Raw genomic sequence first — 6,970 nt, 5'->3', positions numbered from 1 at the left:
GGAAATGTCTGATTCCCGGCCTAGTTTCTAGTGCGCTGTGCTGCGACCAGCGGGGCTGCCAGAGATTTCGTCCGTGACATCGTATTCGAGTGTACCAAGGCTTCCAGTGTTTAGAAAGTCCAACGTACATCGGCAACAAGCGATTTCTTCAAAAATGCCCAAGGAATTCATGTGATGCGTTTAGTGTTCGGTTTGGCAAATTACTTCTTCTGCCACATCGTGTTGAACCTTCAGAGACCCCTTTCTTTCCGTGTTTGTGTTTGTGTGGTTCTGCAGTGCCCGTGTCAACATCTATCTCGGATTACATATTTCAAGTCCGATATTTTCATCGTAAGTGCGCTGCAACCTACTCTTTTGCAGCAATTGACCGTTCCGTTCCTGATTACGTCTAAAATTAGGCAGTGTCTATTTCCTAGCAGCCGGGAGAATAATTTCCCCGAAATTCTATCGGCAGTCGCCTGCCATTGGCTGTCTACAATCATGTGATAACTGCAGGTGACTTTCTTATTGTCCCGGCGTTTTGTGAACACGCGTTTCATGGACACTTTTTCATTGATACACGTTTTCTAGACACATTTCGTCGACACTAACGTTTCACCGTTACTCGTTACGCGAAATACACGCTGTAGGGACATTTCGTCGTGCGTGTGTCTCTGAGGCGCGTGCTCACCGACCCAGCCCATACGTTCACGTCGCTTCGTGGCGAGAATATGTGGCGGCTCATTAAAAAAAATGTTCACCCTACCTGTGATACCCGTATATATCACCTCGCGCACATAGCCTGGGGCGGCTCATTACAAAAAAAAAGAGAAAAGAAGATTTTTATAGAGGAAAGCTAACCTGAGCTGTCGATGACACGTCGTTCGATGAAGTGATTTTATCGCCAATGAGTGACGACTGCCGGCACTATTTCGGGTAAAGAATTCTGCCGGCTGCTGAGAGAATAGACACTACCTAAGAATCAACCCGGTTCTTGTTCGCTCAGTAATCTCCTCAGTTGTGTAACAGCTTCGTTGTACATCTTCACATATCACAGATCGCTTGCACGTTTGTACTTGTTTACGGAATAGGCTGTCTAATAAACTTATTGGAGATTTGAAAACAATCCCTTTTGTCTGTTTACCTGCCTTTTTGCAACCACCTGGGCGCGTACATTTTTTACAGGTTTCCTTGAGATGGGTACACAAAGAGGTGTAATGGTACATCATTGAATGAGGTGTATATATGTTCCATATGAGCGGGGTGGGTGTAAAAAACGGTGTAATAGTAAACCCTGTTGGCGGGTGTATCTCCGTTCCCTATGAGCGGAGTGGGTGTAAACAACGGTGTAATACCAAACCCGGTCGGTGGGTGTAGAGAAGGGAATACTTATACACCTTAAATTGGGGTGTACCTGCACACCGAAACGACAGTAAGGGTGTAAGGAAGGAGTAGTGACACACCCCAGTATGGGGTGTATCTGTGCACCCCCGAATGCTGAAGGTGTATAAGAGGGTGCACATATGCACCCCCAAAGAGGGTGTATATATGCACCTCGTTTTAAGGTGTACTTGTACACCTTTATGGGTGTAGTATATGTGGCAGCACTTACACCCCCTGTGGGTGTACCCACTACACCCTTTTTCTTTAGAGTGTGTGGCGACCCATAATGTAACGCGCGCAGTGTTACAGTATGAGACTTCACTGACCTACACATGAATTCAGTATTTGTGCTGAATTTAGGGGGGAAGCCGAATTGGTGTATAGGTGGCGCGACATCAAATCACGTGACGTGAAATTCCCCGCTAAATTTAGCGGGAAAATTAATGTCCCGTAACCTACACCCTAATCCAGTTCTCCCTCTAATTTTAGCGGGGAATTTCACGCCACTTGACCTGGTGTCCCGTGATGCTAAACAATTCACGTATGCTACATATTTGCCCAGCAATTTACCATAAATGGTTTCTTTTTGTGTTTCTGTCTTTCCTTTTTTTTACGTGTGCCCCTCTCTCTCTGTATCTCACCTCTCTGTTTTTCTGTTTATTTAACTTTATCACTTGGTCCCTGTCTATCTCTCTTTCTTTCTATTTCTGTGGCTTACTCTGAATTTTCTTTTTTTCATTTTTTTGTGTTTCTCTATTTATATCTCTGCTCATATATGTCTTTATTATTTTACCCTAATTTTGTATCAGTCTCAGTCCATTTCACTCCCCTCGGCTCTCTGTAACCGGAGCTACTTCTTTTTTTCCCGGCGAAAGAAAATGCCTGTGCTCACCTAGGTCTAGGCCATGGCCATTCGCACCTACACAAAAGGTACCTCGTTGACGTAATAAAACATATTATTTATTAGCATACGCACGACACTCTATAGTATACAGGGTTATAAAATATGAAACAATGAGTATAAGGTTGAATGAGCGATAGCACCACATACGACAAGGACAATTACGCACCCTCCAGAAAAGATCTCGTGCACGGCATCATTACTCACGCGCAGTTGTTAACACGTTGAGAACGCAAGTAGGAAGATAACATGCATCTATGCTTGGCACAACAGTCGCAACCGAGGAAACAGATGTCCTAACACCCTCGCATCTAGCTCGTGTCTTACGCCATCAGCATCGCCCTCTATACGGTCCGGCGCACACCTCGAACTATTTCACACCTCCGTCGCTTCCGAAGCTCACAGTTTTCAGAGGAGCGGCTTCCCGAAGCTGAAACCTGAATCCTCCCCATCCAGGCGTCCACACAATCCCAAATCGGACGACGCTTTCGGAAAACTCTCCGAAGCGTGCAGTCCGCGCTATGAGCCACCCAAACACGCGCCGCATCAGCGTACGCACGGACACCCTCCTGCGGATAATTAGGCCCCTACCCCCTCATCGCACAAATAGAAGGAGGAGGAGAGTAAAGGGAAAGGGGAGAGCTCAGATAATTGCCACCGACTTTCGGGAGTCTCCCTCCCTTTCACTTGCTCTCCCAACCTCCCGAACTGTTTCCGTTTCGATTCGGGGGACGTCGTTCCGAGTGGAGCAGGGGAGCTGGACGCAGATCCTCGCAGATAGTTGAATGATGATAAACGTTAAAAAGACAATTAGGCCTCGTCAAAAAAAAAAAAAAAAAGAAGAAGGAAGAAGAAGCGTGCTCGAGATTGAGGGAGAAACCGCGAAAGGACGAGGATAGCAATCTTTGAGGCAGCTTATTTGCACACTTGCATTTGGTTATGACCACGGTGGTTACGACTGAGTAGAACACTGGCTCGAGGAACACTCAGATAAAGTCCTCTCCTGAGCTCATGCGCGCGCCCAACAGCCCTCGGCGAACTAACGTCGCGCGCTGGCAAAACGATGAAACTGAAAACGACATAAATAAAATATCTCGTTGCCATGGCATCGTACGAGCCCGAGCTCATTGCTCAAGGATGTGCGATGAGTGCACGGAAAATCCCATGGCAAAGAAATATTTTATCTATGTTTTTTTTTTTTTTTTCACAATTGCGTTGTGTCGCCGGTGAGCCACGGTAGTTCGCCGCGGGCAGCTGGACGCCCATGCGCTCGTGAGGGTGCTCTATCCGGCCGCTCCGCGTCGGGCAGATTCCTTACTTAAAGAGTCTTAAACCGTGCTGTTGTTTGATGCAGTTGGAGAGTTTAACATGTGGCGCCGGCCAGCGTCATCCTATACTCACGTCACTAATAAGAAGAATGTATCTCTGTTTCAGTATCACATTGGGAATGTAGAACTAACAAAAGCAGAAACTTTCAAGTATTTTGGGGTAACGATAAGCCAAAACTTAAAATGGCAGCCACATATCATCAATATCTGCGCAGCTGCGTATAGGAAATTATGTATCCTTAGAAATAAACTTAAAAATAGCAATGAAGAAATAAAACTTACGGCCTACAAAACTCTAATACGACCCACTCTAGAATATGCCTCTGTCGTTTGGGACCCCGCAACCAAGACTGACATAGACAGGCTCGAGAGAATACAGAGGAAGGCTGCACGTTTCATAACTTCAAATTACAAATCAACGTCCTCTGTGACAGAAATGTTGAGTGCCTGCGGGCTTGAACCCTTAGCGGTTAGGAGAAAAATTGCACGCCTAAAGTTTTTGTTTTTGATTTATCATGGACAAGTAAAGATCAACCGAGACACTTATCTTAGAAACATAACCAATAGATCAGCTAGATTAAATCATTCCAAAGCATTGCAGTCGTATCTGCCCAGAATCGATGTTTTCAAGTATTCCTTTTTTGCAAATACAATTAACGATTGGAATAAGCTTCCCGAACATATCGTAAGTCACGACGATGTTTCAGTGTTCGAAGACGCCGTTAGACTTTTTTACTCTGTTTAAAGAGTGAGCATATTGCCTTGGTGTTATTTTGTCTTTTTTTTTTCTCTCTTTTTGGGGTTAAATATGCATATATTACGTGATACTTTAAATATTGTACTGCTTTTCTTTTGTATATAGTGATTTTGTACACGGCACGTGCCCTCAGTTATTAGTTATTGGTGATAATTTTTGTCAGTATATTGTCATTGTTAAATTTATTATCACTTTTTACGTGCATTTAGTGCTCTTGTTTTCTATTTTGCGCTCTCGGCGCGTTTTGTATTTAATCTTGTTACCACTTTATTGTTCGTAGCTCTGTTGGAGGTATGAGTCATATTCTTTTTTTTTTTGTGTGTGTGTTTTTTTGTTGTTTTTTTTCCTCCCTGCCACGGCCCTACGGGCTAGCAGTATGTACAAATAAATAAATAAAAAAATAAAAACCCTACGATTACCTTTTTTTTTTTTTTTTGCAAGTACCGTTAATTATTGTTTTGGAAGCACTCAAAACACGTGCCACGAGCGGGAGCTCCTCCGCTATTCGCTTCCGAGGGCTGCTCATTTCAGTGCTGCGCCGCCTTTTTGCTTCCAGACCGCTCGAGACACGGGCCTCGTGCACTATCGCATTTGACGCTACTTGCAAGACAAACCCATAGACATCGAGGGGCTTGATTCCAGCGTCTTCTCTGGAGTGTCTGTGTTACAAAGAGTTTGCGGCAGTTAGGTCGGGGCCACGTGGTTTACGAGTCGCTTTTGCGATACGAGCTGCGAAGAAGTGACGAACGCGTTGGTCTTCTGCGAGTGTCTCAGGCTTTTCGCCAATTTTACTCATCGCCACGCGAAAACTGAGCGTAGGAGCACTTTGCAATGAATCTCCTCTGGACGGCTCCGTCATTAAATTGCAAACACGTCTCATGGATTGAGATGAACCATCTCTTCAATCAGTTGAGCAGCGGCAGCGGCGGTACCTTCTTGCCCTAAAACTACGCTTCTATATTTTCAGCTGACCGTTGTGGGGATTCCTCTGGTCTCCCTTCCCCGATGGCTGTGATAACGGCCGCGGGTAGGAACGCTCGGCCTTCTTCGCCGTGAGCTCCGACCTGTTCGTGAGGCGGAGGGCCGCCTGGCTTGGGGGGCTCTCCTCTCATTCTCTCCCGGGGGGACCTCTTCCGTCCCCCCGCTCGGATGCGAATCACTGCCGACAGGCGAGGAGGTTTCGCCTCTTGTTTGGGACTCGTCCGGGTGACCGCGAAAGAGATGGGACGTGTGTCGGCGACTTCTCCGGCGCTTCCCCGGTCTTGGCTCTCCGGAACCCGTCGTCTGGCCAGGTAAGGACCTTTTCTTACCTTGCCGGCGCGGGGGGCATTTTGGATGGGGACATTGTAGTTCATATAGAAGAGTGTGTTAATAAATGCTCTTGGACTCTGTGCTTACTCTGGTACGTGTGTCTTCTCTTCCACTATATTCGAGAGAGTGAGACAAGGTAGACGATCATTGGCACCCAGGGAGGTAATTTATCGAACCGACCCGCGGTTATGTAGCCCTAAACGTCGTCTACATTGCCGCGGAGATGTGGGAACCGCGCTACTAGGTTTGACGTCTCCTTTCAGATCGCTGCCGCAGTTGAGATAATCCTTTGGTTCCTCTATCGGTACCTGTGTTGGTAGCAAAATCCCACATAAAATGGCGCCCAACGTGGGGCCACGGCTTCCTTTATCGTGGTCGTGGCTCCTGGCCTCCGTACCTTTCGTCCAGCCTATTTGCCGACCATCCTTGCCTTTGATCGCCCCGTACCACGAGCGTCCTGATCTCGCCACTTATGGCTGAGTGATTAATGCCGAGTCGGCAACCCGCAGTGCCACTCCTATGAGCGAGCGCAGTGTGATTCGTACGCGCGTTCCTGTTTTGAACTAGCGTGCGTCAAGCAACATTCGTTGTTGCGGGAGACCCTTTGTTCTCTATGCTTGAGGCGAACCCTTCACCTGTGTGTATTTGGGTTCCTTGCGCGCCACCAACAACTTGTCCTGAAGGGAAAATGTAAATAGAAGTTTTGAGGACGTTTTTGAGTACCGGGTGGACTTTTATGTACGGCGGGAAGCGAGGCTTTGCAGAAAAGAGTAGCGAAGGATCAGCAGTGCAGTCTGGGAATGTAAATATTCGCGTTTTCTTTGACTCTGAGTAGTCGCGGACACTCAATTAGAGTCAGACGGTGCGCCTGCCAATAACGTCGATAAGTAGCTGGTACTGCTACTGACGGGCTCCGGAAGCCGGGCCGCGTAACCGTCGGCGTCGAGAAGCAGTTCGCATACTGTTGACGCGCGCGGTGGATTCACTGCTGGTATTGCAGTGGGCGCGGAGGGTTTTCTTCGGGAAAGATTCGTTTCTGCTTGATGCCAACGTACTCCTGCAGCCTGTTGTTGTTTTCCAAGAACGACACTAGTTTTGCGTTCATGGTGGTGGCGCCATGCGGTCTGATGCGCACTGTGACAGTATCTGGGTGGACGAGTGACTCTAAGACTTTCGGAGGTTATGTTGCTCTGAAACCCGGGCGCCATGTAGCCAGAGCGCCCTTTGGCGATATCTGTCAGACTCGCGTGATCCAGGTGGAAGAGTGACTCTAAGACTTTTAGCAGTTACGTTGCTCTGAAACCTGGCCTT

Source organism: Ixodes scapularis, unplaced genomic scaffold, assembly GCF_016920785.2.
Source record: "Ixodes scapularis isolate PalLabHiFi unplaced genomic scaffold, ASM1692078v2 PGA_scaffold11__112_contigs__length_91849675, whole genome shotgun sequence".
Classification (NCBI taxonomy): Eukaryota; Metazoa; Arthropoda; class Arachnida; order Ixodida; family Ixodidae; genus Ixodes; species Ixodes scapularis.
The sequence above is the reverse complement of the archived record's forward strand: the minus strand, read 5'-3'. Positions refer to the sequence as shown.